Raw genomic sequence first — 24,098 nt, 5'->3', positions numbered from 1 at the left:
AAGCACGGTCATATTTCAAATCTTGTATTTTTATCTCCTGTGATACATAATATAGTACAAATAACACTAGCTTTGAAATTAAATAAATTTGCATTCAAATCCTGGCTCAACTATTAACAAGTGTTATGACCTAGAGTACATTAAATAATCTTTCTGAAAGTGTTTATACATATTTAAAATGGGAATAATAATAGTGCTAAACATTTTGTATTGTGGTGATAATTAGCAACAACTGAAATAAATATGTTCCACATAAAATAGTCATTCAAATGGCAACTATTCTTAGAGAAGAATGCCTAAATTGTAACTGTTAAACCTTTTAATATGATTGATGGATTAGTATTGGGTGCTCTAAAAATAATACTGTTCTTTGTGCTGAATCATAAACCTTTGACTAAAATCCTGTAGTAGTGACTCAGGTGGGAACTAAAAAAATGGAGTACTACAATCTATTTTCTACATGTCTGAACTTGACAGTTCTCTGGGTTCTTACCCTCAGCTATGCATATGATTCTATAGGAATGCAAGTTTTCATACCTGTGCCCTCATTTCACCTTACCAGCTCTTCTTGGTCTCATGCCACCTCATGTTGGAGACTCTAAGACAAAGAACCTTATTGGTAGGAGGGAAATTTTGTTTCCATAAACTCATGCATGTTTTTACTTTGGCTATAATTTGTAGTGTTTAGGATGCATAATATATGTACTTTAATATTTATTAAGCACTTACTATGTGCCAAACACTAATCCAATTATTTTAGATGTATTATTATCTTGAATCCTCATAGCAATGCTATACATATTTTTATTCTCATTTCATAGCTGAGAAAACTAAAGTAAATGCTTTAAATAATTTTTCTAACATTTCACAACTGAGAAGTGGTAGAGGCAAGATAACAACCCTGGTGGTCTAGTTCTTAATCTCTGTGTGCCTCTTAAAATTACTATTTTCATTATGAATATTACCTTAGAGTTTGGAATCCTGGCTGGTTAAAATCATAAGGGGCAGGGAAAGGAATATGTGTGGATTTAGTTTGAACAGAACTCAATGAGAAATTCATTATCTTGTTATGCATACTGAATTGACTTAAAATTCCTTGGGGAAACTCATGCTATTCTTTAAAAGCTATATCACAACTAATCTCAATGTCAGATAAATACATATACCCCAAATGTACATAAAAATATCCACTGGAGAATTTTCATCGTGATTTAATATTTTTAAAATGCTCATAGAATATCAATTCCACATTTGGTAGTCTTCTATTTCTATTATGAAATGTTTGCCTGAATCTCTCCTTTTAATAAGAAATTTTAAAAATGGATTATTATGATGAAACTGTTGCTCCTTGAAACTCTGCAATTCTAATTCACTCACTTATTCATACTAATCATCATATTGGTAGGGAATCTTCCGCTTGCATTTTTGCTATGTCCACTTTTTATTCAATTGAAAAATCTCACAGTCATAGTGTGAAAAAGCTTGGTAATGTACCTATACTTTTTAAAATATGGCAAAATAAAGGTTTGAAATAAGACATAGGACCCTCGCCTTAAAAAATAGCATATGTGAAATTATTAGCAAGTGTTCTTGATGTGTGGGTAGGACAGATAGTGTATTTATTCATTATGCATTTCCAACTCCATAATTTTTCACCTTACTCTCAAGCAAAGAGCCATCAGAGCTCAGGTAAAGTCTTCTTGAAATCAAGACTTGTTCACAATTTCCAAGGTCTCCTAGAATATAAAGGTTCAAAACACAATTGCCACTTATCTGATGGCCAAATTCTTAACTGTTAGATGTGAACAGTCAGATCTTTTGAGAAGTGCACAAATGAAATCCATGGGCCATTTCTGTCTCTACAATATATTTGTAGCATTACATGTTAACTAAACGTGTTCTTTTCACAAACTCTCTCTTCTGTCACTTGCACATTTGGGCAGCAGCCATTAACATAAGCTGGTTTCAGGAAACCTAAATATGTGAAACATAAAGAATAAAAAATCTGGCCACTTTTTCCGGGCTCAGGTTTTAAGCGTGTGAACTCAACTCTGGTGTTCTCTGGGTTCTCCTCCTTCTGCCAGTCACAATTTCTAATTAGCTTTTCCCATGGAGGAAGAAGATGGATTATATTTTAATATCTAGAGACTAAAATTAGTTTATATTTTAGCAAGTTAGCACTTCTTAGCAGTTGATTTACTCTTGAAGCTGCAAAATCTGTGAGCTTGCAATTAATCATACGTTGGTCATTTTCTTTCAAAAATGTTCAGTTTGGCTGTCTGTATCATAATAGGGAAAAACATGTAATTTATGCAGTTTAGAAATTATAGCCTTGTGTTTAACTATGTCATAATATATTTTCTCACCCGCTCATTGTTCTTAACACTATAAAAGAATGTCATTTCACTGGGATTTATTTAAGCAAAACCTTTAAAGTGAGATCCCTGGCAAAACAGTAACCTCTTAGAGTTGTGCTTTATTTTTCTTTAAATGGGAGCTTTTAGGATTTGTTTTGACCACTCTTGATTTGGTGGCAACTTTTAAAAATAATCTTTTAAACAGAGGAGCACATTCTTGGCTTTCATCTTGCAATAGGAATACTTTGTCTTCTTAAAATTGTCTTTAATATTCTCATGTGTATAACACATGTAAAAGTATTCTGTTAATATGCACAGAATACACAAAGCAACTCCCTTGTGGCAATGTGATAATTTAAAGACACTATAAATTCAAAGGAATTGATATCTTTTAATTCAGTGAATTTAAAAAAAAATAGGCCTGTATTTGAAAATCAAAAACAGTACATATTTTAAGCAATTTCCTCAACTAACCTCTGCCAGAAAATTAACCCAAAAACTGTTTGACATCCTTGAATATTATATCAATGCTGCCAGCATACTGATCACTCACTGTGCTCTGAAACAAATCAATTAGCCTGCCAATTGTGTTCATTAGAATTCATTCATATCTCTATAAAAAGTTAATTAAAAGTAAGAGTGAGGAGGAAATCATGTCTAACATTCTTATTAAATCTAAATCACCAAAGTAATTTCAAATCTAAATCAACAATCATTACTAAAACTCTCCCTACAAAAGGTACAGTATACCAGAAAATCAGATAAAGCAGATATGAACCTAGAACTTGTTGATAAAGATTTCCAAATGAAGGTACTTATTCTATTATTATCATTACTATTTGGTTGTTATTATTTTTAATTATTATTATTATTCTATTTTCTTGCTAATTTCCATGAGTCTGAGGAAGGTGTCTCTTTTTGACAAAACTTCTGAATTTCACTAGCATAGGTGAATGCTGAAACTAACACTGCACCTCGTTTTTCTAAAAACTCAGCTTAATATAGCAATGAATGGCAGCACAGAATAACCAGTGGAACACAGCATTCTAAGCCAAATGAAATTATCTTGATATAAGGACCATAGCATATAGAAGCCAGCTGCCAAAACAGAAACCAGGCGACAAGCCGTTGCTTTCAGATTCCTAAAAGAGACTCCATTCCTAACATCATATCTAAATGCCTCTGGTAGAGCTGTTAAAAGCAAAAGTGTTTGAATGTGAAATGTTCTGATTATAACATGAAGCTCTCTCCCAGCCTTTCTATTTCTTCCATATTGGGTAAGGTATCTGCTCCTTTTGTTTCCAGAGGTCCAAAATGAGAGCCCATGTGAGGGCAGAAGAATCTTCCTGACAAGCCACAGAAAGCTTCAGACTAATTTCATATTCAGTTCTTGGCACTGAGGTCTGGGTGGAGGTGGGCAGGTCCACCCTGCCTTTCAGTCTCATTAATCATTTGGCTTTCCCTGGCTGCTCGCAGCATCTTCTGGAGGAACCCTTCTCTTTATTCATTCAGACAACCCTTTGGATTAAACAGAGCCAGCTAAATGTCAAAGCAAATCTGAGTCTTGATGCAGATAATCATTTCAATAATATTTCTCCATTTGTGCCCAAACACCAGGGGAATAAAGCTTTTCTGCTGTCAGGTACTGTAAGACTGCAGTTGGTGTAAATGCTTGACACTGAGCCAGATGGCTTAGCCGTGCCTCAAACATATGTTCAACAAGCAGGCTTGCACACATTGGAATTTTATTATTTTGAACTGGTGAGGCTTGCATATTTATTTACTTGACCCCCTTTGGTGTCACTTTGGTATTAAAACAATCAGTTATAAAGCTTCTCCAAGCATAGGGTAGGGCCAGTTTATAAACTACTTGTCAGTTTCATATCACCACCTGCAGGGAAGTGTTCCTCATCTCGTGGCCTCCTCTTGATAATTTAAAGAAAAAACGTAGCAAGGTGCATGTGGCTCAGGGAAGAAGGAAATGGGAATTGAAGGAGAGAATGCTGGTCTACCCCACAGATAAACATGAATCTGTCCTTTTGTAACCAACTCTTGATTTGACCTGGGAACAAGTAATTTTCTCATGTATTACCATGTATATTTCACTCAGAAAATCTTGTCTGGGCTTTAAGGAAATCAACCATTAAAATATATAAGTGTGTTTGCCTTTCAAAATATCAGTAGTGAATATCTCTCTCTCTCTCTCTATATATATATATATATATATACATATATATGTATGTATAGACATTTATGTCCACATATATGTGCATGTGTGTATATGATTATATATGTATATATACACATTCACACCCACTATCATATGTATGTATATGTGTATGTTTATGTGTATGTTAAAAATGAAAACACATGCCATTAGATTTTCTATGAAAAGTTTGCAGTTATTATAAATATTTATCTTGCTACTAATCTATTCCTCAAAATAAAACTTAAGCAGGCTTACTACTTAGTGGAAAACATATTTATAGAAAAGTCAATTTCATATTACTGAATAGGTTTAAATTCAGTGTTTAAAAATACCAGAAAACAGTTATTAAAAGCTATGAGCACTGCAAATATGATATGAAGGTTTCTAAATATAGATTCTATCCTATGGAAATAAATTTCTGCCTATAATGACATGGTGTCTTAGGATTTTAGAGTTCATCAAGTCCAACACTTTCATTTAATGGAAGAAAAATTCAGGCCCAGGGAAATTTTCTGACTCACCCAAAACCACCCAGCAAGTAAGTGTGCATAAGAACAAAACCCAAGGCACACTATCCTATACTTTTCTATGTTATGTACATTTGCCCTTCTAACAAAGTAAACATTTGCTGAACAATTGGCTATATTACAAGTGACCTGCTGGGAGACATAAATCTACCTGAGATAGAGTGTTCCCAGGACAGTGTTTCTCAACACAATCAGACCCAACATATCCCATGTTATAATAAATATATTGTAATGCCCCCATTATTCTTCTGAACTAAGTCACAGATAATAGAACTTACATATGCAGATAATTTTTAAATATCAGCTAAATACCCTAATTATAATATAAAGGATAAATGGAAGGAAAGTAACTTGTGAAGTACATGTGCGTGTGTGTGTTTCAATATGTTAAACAGTAGGAAACAAATGTACTAGATAATGTAGCATAGTATTTCTATCCTTGCCCCTTTAAGAAAAGTTATGAACACAAAGCTACAAATTGCAGAATATTTAATCAGCGACTCCAGTATCCTGAGGGATGTTGCTGATGATTGACAGGATTTTCCAAAATGGTGAGCTAAATCTTGGCAAAAATACATATATTGAAATTTTTATTGTTTTGATTACTCTTATACATATATTTTCTGTATGCATTCTTAGAAAATTTTACAAGATTATGCCAATGTAGTTTTAATATGCAAATTGAGATAGGTTCTAGACTTAGATTATCATCAACAAGATTTTCAATTCCCTGAATGTCTACCTAAAAGGATTTCTAAAAGTCATGTAATATTGAGGACAATTCTTCATTGTAAGGATTGTCCTGTGCAGTATAGTGTTTCTAATATCCTGCCTTCTGTCCAATAAATGCCAGTAGATATCTCAGTAACTACAACAACCAACAATATTCCCATTTCATAATGCCCCAGAAATGAAACCATCATCATAGTATTGTATGTGGGCTTTCTTCAGCATAGGAATCAAAGTAAATAATATCAAAACCATAAAAAAATTAGTCACATATGAAAAATATATAATTTAAAATGAATTTTTAATACTAAATATTATATATCCTTGAATTTATATTCTTTGTACATCTGCAGAGAACAGTTTAATTTTAAAATAAGTTTTAGATTGTGTCTTTGCAAACAGGTAACAATATAATTTCAAAATCAGAAATCCTAAACTAACATTAATATGAAATACAGTTTAATTTAAAATACAAGTCATGTTATATTTAATATTGGTTTAATTATATTTTATAATAACCCATACTTTAAAATTACATTAAATTTTTTTGCAAAAGCAACATGTTCATTTTATGTAGATATGGGTATTAAGTAAATGCTATTTACCTACAATATTGAGTTTACATGAGGTTTTTGTGTCAGTCTAGAGAAACAGTACAACTACCTTTGGAAATGAAAGTTAACACCTGCACTACTATATCTTTATATTGGCCTATGATTCACTGCAATCATAGTCTATAATCCCAGGCTTTCTGAATTCTTAATTGACCAGGATGTGGAGAAATCCTCTTGTATGTTATCAATTTCTATTATGGACTTTTAATTCTATTAATTCATCTATCTGTCAGACCCTATCTCACAATTTTTTGAGAATATCTCATTGTATATGTAGTTTTGATACATCACAAACTATAAATATTAACCATTTGTTTTCTTTCCTGGATTGTTTAACTTTCTTTCTAAGCATCCTTCCACAAAAGAACATAAAGATATCATCTGCCTCTTATTCTATTTTCTGTTATATATTTACTGTGTGTGAAAGATCTTCCCCATGTCCAAGAGACAAATAGAAACGGTTGAAGAACAATAGTCCATTCCTATGTCATGATGATTCTGTACTGAAACATAGAGTAAATCTTTCTCCTATGAAAATACCTTCATGTCATTTGACTAGTTCAAGGACTATAAAACACAATGGAAAACTACAAAGCGCAAGAGTATTCATAGTACAGAATTATGTTAACTCTTTAGCAAGTCACTTTCTAGCCATATTAACAATAAAACCCTATGATTTGAACTAGGAACAACTTGTGGAAACATCTTCATTTCCTATAGCAGCACAAAAGAGATTACTCTTCTTCTCATGTTATTCTGGCAATAATATGCCCAGTTCCACAAAGGAAACTTATTTCACCCAATCAGAATTGTTGGTTTAACACATGAATAATCTATTTGCAGTAGGAGAAAGAAGGAGATAACTTTATTAGACTTTGTTGCTGGGGGTTTAGATAACTTTATTAGACTTTGTTGCAATAGTTTAACAAGAGTTGCATTAATATATATGTCTAATTTGTTCTTTGTATTTACTGTAAGTAGAAGGCTATGATTTTCAAAAGTGGACATGGAAAATGGCAGATTTAAGCATCTAGTCTATTGTTTCCTAACCACAGTCCCCTTCTTCCCACTCACAACCAAGTTATCAGGATGAGTAGCCAAACCCAAAGTTTCAGAGGAGAGATCAGAAAGATCACTGGAATCCACAATCCAAGAGCATCCATGTAGATTCAAACAGATGTTACCGGGTTGCTGTAATCCTGGCTACGATGGATTAGTCCACGTATGGTATCATATGCAACTAGATGGCCAGAGAGAACATATAGATGAGATCTCAGAGGGCATGGAGCTGGGAAAGAACCTTTAGAGCAGCACTTCTCATTTATTTAGAGAGTGCCATTCATCCAGAGATCTGCTTAAAATACAGGTTCTTGTTCAGCAAGTCTGTGGTGTGGTTTGGCTGCAATTCTGCTTTTCTAACAAGCTCCCTGGTGATGCTGATGCTGCTGCTGCCGGTCTGTGGACCACACTCTATGTAACCATGCTTTAGAGGGCCTTGGAAACATAAGACCTTTCTTTAGAATTGGAAGACAGATGGGGAAATGTGGCACTGTGAGGTACATGCAAAGAGAAACTCATGAAGGGAGTGATGGTAAACACAAAGAAACAGAGACCTTGTAAGGTTAACATCATACATCAGGAACAAAGTGCAACAGGTAAAAAGAAAAGTCATCATCCTTCTGCCTAGACAGAAAAATAAAAGCCACCCAGCAGTTTGATGCGGCGCATAAATGTGCAAATGCAGCGACACAGAATAAGTTGAAAGCTGAGAGCAGCAGAGCAGCAGTTAAGGCAGAATGCCTTTCATCCTGTACTTTATAAACCTCACCTAAGAAAACTCAGAGGAATGTGAACAATTCTATTAGAAAAGAAGGTATGTAATTTGTGGGCAAGTGTGGAATAAAATAAAAAAAAATTTTAATAAAAAACTGAACTTATACTATAGGCTCTAATGGCCAAACAATTTCATCAATCTCTTGAGAAGAATCATTGTCAGGTAAGTGAAAATTGTCCCCATAATGCTATATAGAATAGATGAGTTTTATAGATACCTAAGAGAATGCCCTAGTAGTCCTGTTACATTTAAATAAATATTTTATTTATTCCAAATGATAGTTTTAAAAATTCTGAGTTTAAGGGACCTTTCAACAATGTTAGAAGAGAATGTCCAAACAAGCAGGAGGGGACCTCACTAGCCAATTTAAAAAATTCTATTTGCCTACTCCACTAGTTATATCAAGGTTTTTGAAGAGCACTTTCAAATCAAGCTTATTGGTTGCTCGGACTACAGAAAAATGCATGACTTCTGATCAAAATATTCTTTATAGAAGGATATATTACCAAATAATATATGATTTATGTAAGACTGAGACCTTGGGCATACGTAGGTGCTACAAAATTTTTTATCATAGTTTTAATTCTAAAGAAAAGTATTGAATTTGAAAGCCCTAGAAACTTGATTTTATCTATTAAAGAATTAGGATATTAACATGGACAATGATATATAAAATGCTTTTTATGATAAACTAATACTAATTTTGCATTGGTTAGTTCTTATTGTCATTTTATAATTTAACAATACAGAAAAACATCTCTTATGTTCTTTGGTGAATATAACATGTTAATTTAAAAATATTTGCCTGTGACCAGAAAAATCTATAAACACCTTAGTAGTTGGCTTGGATTCTATTTTGTGATATATGCAGTTATATTTCTCAACATTTATAAACAAAACCCTGTAATAGACATTTTTTCTTTAGATGACTTTAAATTTTATTCAATAAATTGACTACAACCTGAGGAACTCTAGCACATACTTTGACCCACCTATACAATGCTCAGAAAAAACTAAAATAAGCGGCCAAGGGTTGAGGGGAGGAATTTTAAAAAGAGCAGGGACATCTTTCTGAGGTTGAAAGACACTGTCCACCCCAAATGTGAAAGGCCATTCTTTCTCATTAACTTGCATTGGCTCTAGGCAAAATTATAAAATTATTTATCTTCACTGTTACATCTTCTTCTCAGTTTAGCTTTCTTACTTTTTTATCAATGTTTGGAACATGTTTTTGTAATGCTATCTAAAGTACCCTGCCCTTCTCACCTGGACCCCTCCCTCCCTCCCTCCTTCCTCCTCCTCCTCCTCCTCCTCCTCCTCCTCCTCCTCCTTCTTCTTCTTCTCTCTCTCTCTCTCTTTCTTTCTTTCTTTTTCTGTCCTTTCTTTCTATATTTCTCATACCTCTTCTTCATTTTAACATTGTTAAGCCCCCCACACACACACACATACATGCACATGCACACACTTCTATCTATAGCTGTAATTCCAAGAGATATATAAAGCAAGGATAATGTATCTAGACTTATTTTACTAGCATCTCCCAGGAACTTTGCTCAATGACCATTGCAATCTAAGATATTGAACTGTAACTAGCTGTAGCCCATCAAGGTTTGTATTTATGTGTTTGCTTGTATTTTTAGTAGACTAGCTGGCTTTACTGAGACTGGCATTATGATCTTTTAAAAGCAAGCACTCATGACTTTATGAAAGACAATTAAATTTCCTTATCCCACAAAAATATTGTGGCCCTGTGTAAATTGTTATAGGGGTAACAAAAGCATATGGACCCACTCCTCTAACTCAGGATGGATCCAGATGTCAATGGCATTCCGCAGACACTGTATTTATGCAGCCAGAATCTTTCGCAGTATGTCATGGGTTTCTGGGCTGGTAGAGACTACTCTGAAACATCTTACCCAAAAGTAGTGTGCTGGTAAACTGTAGCAGATACATCCCAAAACATTATACTACAATTGTTTCTACTATTGAGTCCTTTATTTAGACATTACCAAAGCTTTAGATTCTAAGATCCTGACTTGAAACACATTGAGTCATTTATCAATGGGATGACAGAACTAAAAGAAATGAAAAGAAATAGGCCTGGCCTTTGGGAAAGTAGCCTAAGAGGAGGGTTGATATCTATTAGGGATGCTGTCTTTTGTTTCTGATACTTTTTCAGGGGTATTTACATTTTTTCAGTGAATGTAAATGAATTTTTTTCTCTTCTATGGGAAGTAGCTATGATTATCAGTTACAATAAGAAGTAACATTATAAGGAAATTCATAGTCCTGATAAACTTGTTGACCTTTCTATTATCTAACTTTACTACTGGTGGTACATGGTTTGTATGATAAATAACTTTCTAAAATAATTTGTTTCCATTTTACCTAAAAGGATTATATTAATAAGAAAACTTTCCTCAAGACAATTTTAAAAATTTGATTCCATTGACAAATAACTGGCATGTAACATTCCAAATTAATGGTATACTCTCACAATTGAATTATAAATGTTAATATAACAGTATGCTCATTTTTAAATATATGTAAATGAAAGTAATATTTTAGAGTCTCCCTCTCAAGAGAAAGCCAGCTTCTAATTAGGATTACAAATGAATATGCTCTGCTATCACAACGTCTCCCAGTAGATCATTGCATGTTCTTTGATTGTTTCCTCTTCCTTGTTCCCCTAATCAATTCATGCACTTTATTCTATCAATGCTTCTTTCTCGGTATATCTGGAATCTACCCACTCTCCTTCATTCTCACTCCATCTCCTACTTGAGGTTTTTTAAACACCTTCAATGCAGACTACTACAATAGTTCTCTGAGTTTCCAATAGTTTGCCTCCTTCCAAAGTTCTTTAGAGTTAATTTCACCTAATGATTACCACTCAATAATCCTATCTTTATGATAAAGCTGATATCTCTTATCCTGGCATAGAAGGACTGACGCCATTTAGATCTAAAACATTCTTCCAATTTGTATTCTGGTATTTGTTTTCTTTGTTCTTGCCATATTTAGTATCCCATAAATATAACATAGGCATTGATACCTTCATAATTTAGTTCTCTCTGTGTGTGTGTATGTGTGTGTGTGTTTAGAATTCTCTCCCAGACCATCTCTAATCATTTGCAATGAGGAAAGATTAACTCATCTCCCAATTCCTCCATAAAGTCCTATTCATCTCCTCTCTCTACTGCGGTCTCTCTAGTTTATAAAGTCCCATTACATTCACTTCCGCTAGGCTCTTTGTTAATTATTAACTGCCTGGGATTAATACTCACTATTTTCCACTGGAAGTTTTTCTTTAAGTAACAAAATTAAAAGCTTGAAGACAAAGATGGTGTGCCTTATTTATCTGCATAGCATTTGATCTTGTTATGCATATAATAGCTACTCAGTAAATATATATTTGAATGATCAGGCAATAATCACAGAGAAAAAGCCTTTTTGATACAACTTTATCAATCTATCAAGATATGGCTTCCATTAAACTGACTATACTGAGCATATATTTTCATATCAAATTATATTTTTAAATGTGCTGTGAAACATACATATGCTAAAGTGAATGGCACTTTGGTAATATGCATAAATGTCTACTGAATTATATAGACTTTCAAAATTTAGATATACATATTTTAGCATTTTTAATATATCTATAGTTTATTTGTAAGAATAAATTAATTGGGAGAATAGTTTTCTGTAAATCAAATAAAATTAAATATCAAATTCATAGTGTAAATATTCCAAATATCAAACTGTAATAAATAAAAGTCAAAGAGAATATTTCTGTTGGAGTATATCAACAGAAACTAAGTAATAATAACAATGTTGATTAATTTAGTATACTGTTTCACGTACAGTATTTTTCACAAACACTTCAAGGTTTTATATTTCAACACAGACTTTCATGTTCTTCATAGAAAATAACTATTAACAAATATAACATGGCTCGTATAAATACTACTTTGTTCTCAATTATTCACTATTTGCCTGCTATTTTGTCCTTGATATTGCTATTGTCCTTGCTACTTTCAGTCTTTATTATTTTACATAGAGGTTTTTGTAGCTCATTTAAAAAGTTCATTATACAAAGTTAGTTTTTAACTCTAGTATTTAATTAATATATACTATAGATATCATCAGTTCAAAAGCAAAGAATTTTTACTCTGTTTTATTCCTGGCCTTTTATTCCTAAAAGATAGATGTGTTATATTTAAAGATCAAATCATAGTTAATGTCTGGAGTAAAGTTACTCTTGTAGTAACTAATTGGATTTTTCAGATGATTTTACTGTTAAGGCTTATCCATTTCTAGCTTAAATAGACCCTCCATCTTGAATTTGAGGGTAAATATGAAAGTGCTGATCACTTCTGATCACTTTCTGATCCCTGCTGAGAAATAGAAGATATGAGAAATTAAACTCGTGTAACAATAGCCCTGAAGGATTTAAATGAAGAGGTGGCAGCAGGAAGCGGTGGGAGTCCTGACTTGGAACCAAAAGATCCAGGTGCAGCTTCCCTTACCATTCTAGATGTCCCTGGGCAAGCTGTGATGCAGGAGGACATTATATTCAAAATCTCAACTGGGAGGCCAGGATATGGTAAATATAAAATTCCAGTGGCAGGGCCTGACCCTATGAAAAATTATAAAGAGCTATTTCAGGTCTCTTGAAATCTCTCACTTACTCTGAAAATATGAAAGGGTTGAGAATGAACTTTAAGAGAGTTTTGTTGTTGTTGTTTTATGTTTTTTTTATTTTTTGGAGAGAGATGCTGCCAAACTGTGAATCCATTGTGAATGGTCTAGGGTGTTTGCATCCCACTTTTTACCTAGAAAAAAAAAAGAAGAAGGGCTTCTCTAGGACTATTCAGAGACCTTAACAGGGTCTTCGCCAGCTTGGGACACAATAGGGTAATGTCCGTGACACATCTTGAAAATATACAAGGTGAGCAGCTGTGTTAAAGCCCTGAGGTGATGAGTCAGAGAAAAAATGGAAGCTGTTTGGGGTAAACTCATATGTTCTGACAAGCACAGAACATATGAGTGTTTCTCACTCATTGAACCAAAAAGGATTAAGAGCTGACGTGAACTAGTTCGAATTCTGCCTAGAGTGCCTCTTGGAACTTAATGTGGAGAGGCTTTTGGAAAGACCAGGCTTAGGGGAAATGACTGCTGCAGCTACAATTGGAAGGCTACCACAGGAGCCTCTGAAGAACCCACAGAAATGCCCAGGCAAGAAAGGCATTTTAAATAGTACCAAGACTCAGAGAATGTGATCAGTCTTACATAATGCTGATGTACTTTCTGTGCTTTCTTTCATTTTCTCCCTCTCTGCACAGTGTCTGTGGAAGAGCAAGAAATCACTTTGCAAGCAGAGGGAGGAGAAGCAGAAATTGAAAGGAGATACTGACTGTCCCCACTTTTCAGGTGTCAATAGTGTATCTGAAATCATCCTCAACTGAGAGTAGAGAACATTCAATTCTCAGCCAAGTTTGGAACTGAGTGTTCTAATACCAAATTAAGACTGTTTTGTGAGTTACAGGGAGCATAGAACTTATGGTTACCTAAGAATGGCTGCAAAAATCATGAAATTCAGAATTTTCTATCCAGTGGTAGAAGAAAAATTACCTTATGGTACATATTTTGAAAGGAGAGTGGGAAACAAAAAGAAAATGAATTTTGATTACATTCCCCCAGTTGTGCCAGATCAACACATAGTCACTTGACTTAATTTGTGTAGCTCTTGGTTTCCTCCTGTACGAGATAAATGTGGAGCAGCTGCTTTTGGAATTAAATATTTTATATCACAGAAGTCTATCTTCTTCTTTCTGGGAGGCAGGAAGGGAGGAAGAGGTGTAAAATCACATGTCATGAAACTAGCTCAATCCTGATAGCAAAATCTGATTAAGATAACCTTGTACACCCACACAACTGAATGCAACTAACCAAACGTTTTTAATGACATAGAGTTAAGCATAGAAAGTGAAATACCAGTAAATTGAACTTAGAAGTATATTAAAAAATAATAAGCCATGACAAGGCATATTTTTATTCTATTAATGAAAAGATAGACCAATAAAATGGGTCTACTAATATAATCTATCATATAATCATCTTAAATGCTCTAAAAATTTGTTAAATTTGACAAAGAAGTCTGACTTTAAAATAAGTAAATATTCTAAGATGCAAGTGAAAATACTTCTTTTTAGAGCAATGAAGACTATCTATAGAGATCGTGCCTATTGTTAAAACTCAAAAGAATTACTATGAGTCAGGGGAAGAGATAAGATTTTCCATTATCAATTTAATGCTCTACATTGTTCTGGGAGTTCTAGGCAATGCAATAAAAAAATACAGGCATACATTAGAGATGTTGCAGTTTTGGTTCTAGACCACAAAAAAAAAGTGAGTCACATAAATTTGTTTGTTTTCCCAGTACATATAAAAGTTATGTCTAAACTATACTGTAGTTTATTAAGTGTGCAGCATCATTATGTCTAAAGAAGTATATAATTTAATTTAAATATACGTAATTGCTAATAAATGGTAACAATCATCTGAGCCTTCAGCGAGTTTAATCTTTTGGTTATTGAAGGATGTTGCCTTCATCAGGATACACCATATTACCTATTCATATCTATACCTAGGAAGATTGCACTTCTAGTACATCTCATACCTGTATAAATATAGAAGAAGGGTCACAATAGGGAATAATAGGAAAGAAAATGCCCCTAGACATTTTTGGAAATAGCCACAACATACTGCCTTCAGTCCTTTGGTCAGCAAATATCTGATATCTCTGATATAGGAGCAAGTGTTAATGGTTGGTAGAAATCTAAATGCTTCCTGAATTTGTTGCTGAAAAATTTTTATGAGGTTTTGCATGTAATTAATGAAATCCTCTAGTCGAAATGCTGTTGAAACATTCCAATCTTAATAGTAGGGGATATGTTCCAAGACCCCCAGTGGACACCTGACTGCAGATGTGGTAGTACAGAACTCTACCTATTTTTTCCTCTACATACATACATACTATGATAAAATTTAATTTATAAATTAGGCACAGTAAGAGATTAACAAAAACTAGTAATAAATTAAAACAATTATAAAAATATGCTATAATAAAAGTTATAGAAATGTGGTATCTTTCTCTCTCAAAATACCTTATTGTACTGTACTCACCTATTTTCTGACCATGGTTGACTGCTAGTAACTGAAACTGTGGAAGGAAAAACCGTGGATAAAGAGGACTGTGCATAGATGAGCCAGTGCACATCTGAGAAAAGGAAGCTAACAGCATTGCTTGTGCTAACTGCAGTGTCACCTCCACCTGAAATAAATGTTTCTGCATTGTAGAGGTAATAGTGCATAATTCCGAGTATCACAGTCACAGTCTCACAGGGCTTTCTGCTGGACAAGCTAGAGTTGAATCAGTCTTTTGGAATCCGTATTTCCTGTATTTCCACATATGAGATGCATTTTAGATTTTTCAAAATAAAAAAATGAAGTTTCTGAGTTGGAATTGTTAACTGATAAAGAATTCTGTGTTTTATATGAATCTATTACTAGGACCGTTTATCAAAGTACATCATGTTCTTTTGTCCATTTCCCTAAAATACTTTTCATCTACCTATGCTGCTGGAGCTGAAGTGCTGCTTTAAGGAAGATAACCCAATCCAATGTCAGCTGAGTTTCCCTTTGAAAAGACCTGTCACTTTATGTCAATTGTAGGAATTTGTGTCAATTTCTGAAGTCATTTCATATTTGCTTCACATTACATCATTTTGCTCATGTCTCAAGCAACTAAAGATGTACCTGAAAATTTATTGGACAAGACAGTTCCCTTCCCAAGTGCAGGAAAGCCTGAAAGGCAAAGGTGGAAAACCTTCAATGTTTTAAGAACAACTAAAATATGTAACTAAAATAGCACAAAACTTTAATGTTTAAATTTAATTTGGTGCCATTACTGTTGACTTTAAAAACAATAAAGTGAGCTGAAACTCCTTACATTCAAATTCTTTATCTTCCTAGCTATTTTGTAAACTTTGTTCTAAACTCTATGTAGCTTTTAAATAACTATCTTTTAGATGATTGAATTTGATATTCAATAACTCTGCTGTCTTGCATACAATAGACTCTATGAGTTGAGCTGCCTTTTTAACAGTAGAGAAGTTTGTACCACATCATCGACACTGTTATATTGTTTTTCTTGAGGAGAGGTGTGGTTTAGAAGTAGATTTGGTCCATGAAAAGTGTTATCTCTATCATTTGGACAGACATCTGTCCTAGCATTTTAATTTAACCAGCTGAAATGATGTTTGACTTTTTTCCCAAGGTTAGTTCTTTTCTGAGAATAAATATGCACTTAAGATTGAGAGACTCAAAAGCATCCTACCAGTTCTGAATTTTTTTTGTCCCTAAAATTTAAGATTTTTTTTTTAGCATCTACATTTGTTTTCCTCTAAAGCAGAACCACTGAAAATTTAGCATATGATACTGAGTTAGGCATATAAGGATTAATACTCAATATATGGAGAATATATAAAGGAATAGGTCTTTTCCGACATTTCTTTTTATGAGTGAGAAGGGACCTAATAAATTACTTTATTAAATCTCTCCTCACAAGTGAAGATAAATGTCATCAAAGGCTTAAGGTCTCATGTATTACATATAATGTACAGCTCTTCTATCTATCTTCCTATATTTCTATATTTTGTCAAAATCATCCTATGGGCTTTACTTCATCATCAAATACTTTTTTCTTTAAGACAAAAAAAAAAAAAAGAAAGAAAGAATGAATGTGTTGAGAAGAAAATGTCTGATTTCATTTAGGTTGTTGTTCAACGTGGTATATCTCCTCTTGTGTTACTCCGCTGTTATATTATACTTTTATTCCTGTAATTTGTCATCTCCAAGGGGTGAACAGATGAGGATAACTCAGATTGACTTTTGGTATTCAGTAAAATTTAGACATACTTTGGATCCTTTCCTGACTGCCTTTTGTGTCTTCTTGATGTTTCTTTATCTGAAGTATAATTTCTTCTCCCAAAATGTGTACCTCCTTCTTTAGCATTTATTTTGGATAAATTTATTATGAAACACTTAGTTATATACATTAGACGCAAAGATGCCATCCTATACTCTTCTGTTACCCTCAAGCCATTCAACTCAGTAAACTTAAATCCTGTAGGTTCTACATTTCCATTGTCATTCTTAATTTTTCCATTTGTTAATGCCTTGGCTAAATCCTCATAATCTTTTACCTAGATGATTTTTATAGTCCACTAGAGCAGTGACTTTCAAACTTTTTCCTATCGCCACAAAGAAATATATTTACATTATAACTCACTACAGATATGTATCGCTAAAACTGAATATATATTGGTGAAATAAAATTTTCAAAACACAATTCTCTCTCTTAATGTGTGATGAACACTGACATGTTGGAATTTTATTCCAACATTAAAGATAAATTGATTTTACAACTTCACTAATGAGTTGCTATTTGCAATTTGAAAAACACTGCAAAAGAATTACCATCTCCAGCCATGATTCTCAATAATGAATTTTCCACATTGCCAGCACAAAGTTTCACGTTCTACTATCTAAACATAACTTCTCCCCTTAAAGTCCTTTCAACTACTAGATAAAGACTAAATTCATTACAATAGCATTCAGTCAAGGTTTTTTTCCTGCTAATACCTCCAGCTTATATATTCCCCAAATTCATATATCAAGTCACTTTATTTTACATCTCTATATCTTCTAATCAGTACTTCTGCTTGGAAAACCATCTCCCTTAACTCTTCATATTTTCTGTCCTATAAGAGACTCTGCTCAAGAATTTCTCTCCTCTTCTGTAAAGCTCTTTCTGATCTCTTCCTAAACAGAAATAGTTACTCTTCTGGACCCCACTACTGTACTTGTAAATACCCCTTTTAAAATGGTTAATGAGAGAGACTCACAGAACTCACTCCTCAGAGATGCTCCCACCTTACCTGCATAACCGTTTGAGTACGGCTTTATCATAAAGAGAAGATTGTGCCTGCTGATTCAATTTCTTCAAATTTTCTATTTCTTGTTGAATTTCTTTTGAATTTTGCACTTCCATTCATTAGGTACATTACTTTAGGATTTTTCAATACCCAAGGGCAGAAGCTATACTTCCACCCATGAAGTAGTAAATGACAGGGGACTTGTTTTCCACCACAAACAACTAAGTGATTAGACAGCTAGACTAAATACATGAAGCAACTGTTTTCAACCACTAGGTAGCAGGAAGCACAGGAATGTGGTCCCTAGTAGAGAAACAAATGAGGTGAAGCCTATAATCTCCTTGGCATTCTGCCAGGGGAAATAGAACTTAGACTCACAGTGTTGAGAGGGGAGGCATAGGTATTCAATGAGGATCAGGCAGCCGAAATTTGCAGGGGAGGGTACTGGAGAAAAGGATGCTATTCAAAGACAGATTTTCAAAAATCTACTTAAGGACCCCCAAGAGTCTTAGGCTAGATTCTGTGTTGAAAAATAATCTTCATATGCACCAGGCAAAACTCTACCAGGCCTGGTAAAGATAAGCTGTTTAGGGAGCTATAAGTTGAATAATTTCCAAAGTTCAAGCAGAGTTGGCTGACATGCAAGTTTTTCTCAATTACAGTGGAAAGTTCTTATTGAGTATCTGAAGCATTCAATAGAGATCTCAGAAAGGGTCACATATTAGAAGCAAGGTTAAACTTACTCTAGAGTAAATGCTATTTCAGACCCACTCTAAGAAAGGCTTAAAATAAAAAAGACTTCAAAAGATTCATGTTGATCTGCAAGTAATTTAACTCCATGCCAAAAAAATCTTTAACACTCTTTAAAGAAAAGTAAAAATCCCAAATAATCAATAATGTATCATTCATAATATTTGGAACCCAATAAAATATTATTATATTACTATAGGTAATACAAATATTAGTATACACAGAAGTATAGTATACACAGAAGTAGCAAAACTTGAACCATAAAAAGAGAAAAAGTAATTAATAAAAGCATAGCCAAAAATAACAGAGATGAAATCAACAGAAAAACCTTTAAAGCAGCTATCACAAATAAGTCCAATGATTTAAAGAAAAATATAAACTTAATAAATACAGAAATAGAAGATATTTTTAAATAACAAATAAAATTTCCAGAGGTAGGGGGGGCAGGGGGCCGGGAGAACATTGGAAATGAAAAGGTCAAACCCTTCGGAAGAAAAAAAATCAGCGGTGAACTTGAAGATACAACCAAAAGAAAAAATCAGTAAAATGATGTATTTAAAATGGCAAGAGAAAATAAAAAAGTCAACAAATAATTCTACATTGAGTGAATATCTGAGTCAAAATTAAAGATTTAATAAAGACTGTTTCACATAAGCATAAACTAAAAGACTTTAATATCTAGCAGACTAGAACAAGAAGAAACGTTAAAAATACTAAACATTTTTAAAAATTCTTCAAAGAGAATGATACCAGATGTATACTTGGAAAAAGAGTACCTGAAATAATTTGTGGAGCATATATATAGAAGTAAAATATATGACAACATATGACAAAAGCATCAAAGATAGAAGAAGAAACTAACAATATATTGCTGTGAGTTGTTCTTACGTTATATGTGAAGTTTCTTATATTTGAAGATTCAAATATAAATATTGCCAACAATGATTGGCAAACTATGATCATGGGTCAAACCATGTCCTGTCTTTGTAAGGCCTACAAGGTAAGAATTTATTTTTTTTACATTTTTAAAGTATCATTTTTAAGAAGAATATATGACAGAAACCCTATGTGGCCCATGAAGTAAAAAATATTTATGATTTAGCCCTTCCCAGAAAATTTTGCTAATTTCTGGGCTGGATTATGATATGTCAAAGATCCATATTGAAAACTTTAAAGAATCCACTAAAAATATAAAGCACAGGAGTATAACTAATAAGCCAATAGTGGAGTTAAAATGGAATACTAAAAACCATTATGCTAATTTAGAAGAGTGAAGAAAAAAGGTAAAAGAACCAAAAAAAAGTAAAAATAGAAAATAAAGAGTAAGAGGATAGATTTGAGCTCAAGAATGTCAATAATTACATTAAATATGAATGATCTAAACACTTCAATTAAAAGGCATAGATTGCCAATATGGATAAAATAGCAAGACTCAATTATATACTACTTGAAATATATGTTAAAAGTAAAAGCATAGAAAAGGATATATGATGCTAACCTTAGTCAGAACAAAGCAGAAATATTTATACTAATATCCATAACTAATTTTTTCAAAGAGAATATGTAAATGGATTCCCTTTTATGAAGTATATAGAGTAAGCTTTATGAAAGGGAATATTATCATGCGGATGCCAGGTGAGCCACCCCTTGGGCCCCAGTGGTGACAGATGCAGGCTGAACATGCCTGTCTTTGGGCTGCCATATGGTATACTTTGGCACCAGTGTTAGCAAGTCCAGGACAGTTAATTTTGGCTTCTCCAGATGCCTAGCTTGGGTGCCAGCAGTGTCAGAAGTGGGCTGGGTGGGTAGGCATGTATTTTGGCCCCTGGGCAATGGCAGTAGTGATGGTAGCATTACCCTCAGGCTCCCAGGTGGCACACACTGGTGCTAGTGGTGGCTGTGATGGACTCAGTAGGTCAGTCCTCAGGCCCCAAGGTGGTGCTTGTGGGTAGGTACTGATGGTGGTGGTGGTGGCAAGCTGGGTAGGCCTATCCTTGAGGCCTTGGGAGGAGTGTACAGATGCCAACTGTGGTGGTTTGGGCAGGGAAATCCCCAGGTCCCTGGGTAGTGTGTTTGGGTACTGGAGTGGGGGCAGTGCCAGACCAGGAGGGCCTATCCACAGATTGTGGCTGGAAGGATGGGGCAGGCCCATCCTTTCCAGGCCCCTGGGTGGTATGCTCAGGTGATGCTGATAGCAGTGGTGGTAGGCAGTGAAAGCCTGTCTTCAGGCCGCATCCAATCAGCATCTTTAAAGCAGTAGCCTTACATTATTACATTCCCAGCTACTAATACAGTGTCTGGTTGATAGTATGTAAATAAGAAATATGTGATGAATTATAAATATAAACATTAGAATAAATGAATGATACTGAGTATAGTCAGACAAAATAATAAGCCATTTAAAAATGAATGACATTTTGGGAAGCATCATGGAAAGACTCCCTGCTTGAATGTTCCTCTTCTGAAAACCTAAGACTCTGTGCTTGAATGTCCTTCTGAGAACCTACCATGACATGACTCTGATCATCCACCATTAGAGATATATAACTTTGGACAAGAAGCAATGCTTTCCTAAGATTCCACTTTTTAAATGTAGATACTTCTGCATTAAGTCACTAATACCAATGAAAACCAACAAATCAAATTTACGAATATATTTAGTAAGCAACTATTAGAACATGCAAAAAGTTCTTATGTTTTGATATAAGACAGAGAATGGAAATTCTGCATGTGGCATTACTGCTAGAGAACATTGGCCTAGGTCATGGTTCATGAGTAATTTGAGGGCTGCTAGGCGCACTCTGCATTTTAGCAGTCAGTAATGAGTTAAAAGGAGAAGAAAATGATGCAATAGGGGGAAGGGGAAATCAATCATAGGAAACACCTTTTGATCCCTTTTTATTTTATATTATTTTTTACTTTTTTACCCTTACAGCAAGATACAGAATGAGTCATTTTTTCTCCTGGAACATTCTAGGAGATGATTCTCTGGGACAGTGGCCAATATAAGGACCATCTGCTTAGGGAACCAGAATTCGATGCTTCTCAAACTATTAAGTTTCCTTTCCCCTGAAATCCCATTCCTGGGCTGACACATACTGTTGTGACACCTTCATGTGGTTCAGTAAAACAGATAATAAATTTTACTTGAATTTAATTGGCACTAAGCAAGTAAAACAATCCTCAAGTTCTGGAAAATGTTTCTTTTCTTCCAGAATGTCCATACCAAATAGAAATCATGTAGGTGGAATACATAATTTACTTAAAACTTTGGATAGTGCGGCAGAGAAAATGTGCATCAAATCACATTTCATATTCTTCTTCCCAGGGTACCAGAAAAATGGCATTTTCCAGCAGCCTTACAGTTAGGTAGGGCCATGAACCAATTCTGGAATATTAACTGCAGTCATTTGTGGGCAAAGACAGTGAAAAGCCCTGTCATAATTCTTTTGTTCTCTTCTCTTTCCCTGACTTGGTCATTAGTGAACTTTGATCCTAGATGATGGAGGCTCCCTTGGCTTGAGTGACTCTACAGAGAAGACAGCCCGGTTCCGCCCTTCCTTTGGCATGTAACAAGAGTTAGAAACAACTTTTGTTGTGTTGAATCACTGTGATTTAACAAAATGTAGCCTCTACCGAATAATAAAGCTAGTAAATGTTTTATACAAAATAATTACTATGTTATACTTATTTTAAGATCATATTAGAATAACAAACAAAAAACTTTGAATTAGGGGACATAATGAGAGTTTCTTGAATGCTTCCTATCTGCCCATTTAAAATAGTATTTATTTCATATTTTTATACTTTTAAGTGTATTTGTTTCATATTTTTACACTTTTAAATGAATCTATTTTCAATATCATGGAAAATTTTCAAAATCTTGGCAGTCTTAGCAAATTTGAAGGGCAAAATAAGCATCATTGACAAACAGGAAGTATTCTAATGAAAATATAATAAGGTTTGTGTCTATGTATATGTAAATACACACATATACATATGTGCGTATGTTTGTATGTATCTTTTATAATACATATAAACTTATAATTTAACAGAAAGTATATAGATATTTATATATGATATAATTCAACTATTTTTTATCTTTTGAAATCTTTTGCTGAGCTATTTTATATCATGGTTATACATAAAAGGTTTATAAAATATATCATATAAAAAGATACAACTTCTCAAAGAGTAGCTAATAAAAAGGACTTATAATTTCCCTCAAAATATAGTATGTGTTTTTCCCATAAGTCAAAATTAGTAAACTTAGACTAAAAAAAGGGCAAAGGAGTAAATATTTTAGATTTTGTGGGCCACATACAATCTCTGTCAAATATTTATATTTTTGGATATATCTAATAATCCCTTAAAAATACAGAAATCATTCTTCATCTTATCTCTTGCATACAAAAACAGGCAGGCCAACGGTCAGATTTGGCCCACAGGGTATAGTTTGCCTTCATTACAATAAAGAGTTTACTTCATTAGAAAACCTATGTATATCTTGCAAATGCAAATACCTAGATAAATTTAATTTTCAAATCGACTGAGGCATTTGTCTTTTCCTTCAAATGATGAGTTCAAAAACAAAAGTGTTAAGGTAACTTATTAGTAATTCATTACCTTACTTATTAGTATCTACCTTAGAAATAGTGCTAAAAAGTGCTAAGGTAATTTATTAGTAATTTATTAGCCATTATAACTATGTATTAGTGAATACAGTATAGGAACACTCACCTTATGAATTTTAAGTCTGAAGCAAGCTTGTTTGCTGATTACTCCATTGTAAACATGGTCAATAACTGCATGTCCACTACCCGTTGATTGTGGGGTCTGAGTAATATAAATAGAGGGACAAATAAAGGGTTGTATACTACTGGAGATTGAGGCAGACTACTGGAATTCCCAATTACCTTTCTAAATAAACTTTCTAAATAATGCAATCTTGTAACATGCCTAATAACATCAAATATCCTTTACCTTTAAATGAACTGTGTAAATTATCTTCATTTATGTTCATTGTGTGTGAAGGGCTTCAAAAGGTAAGTATATTAAGCAAAAGGGTGGGGAA

This window comes from Microcebus murinus, chromosome 8 (assembly GCF_040939455.1).
Source record: "Microcebus murinus isolate Inina chromosome 8, M.murinus_Inina_mat1.0, whole genome shotgun sequence".
In the NCBI taxonomy this organism is placed as follows: Eukaryota; Metazoa; Chordata; class Mammalia; order Primates; family Cheirogaleidae; genus Microcebus; species Microcebus murinus.
This window is presented reverse-complemented; position numbering follows the sequence as displayed.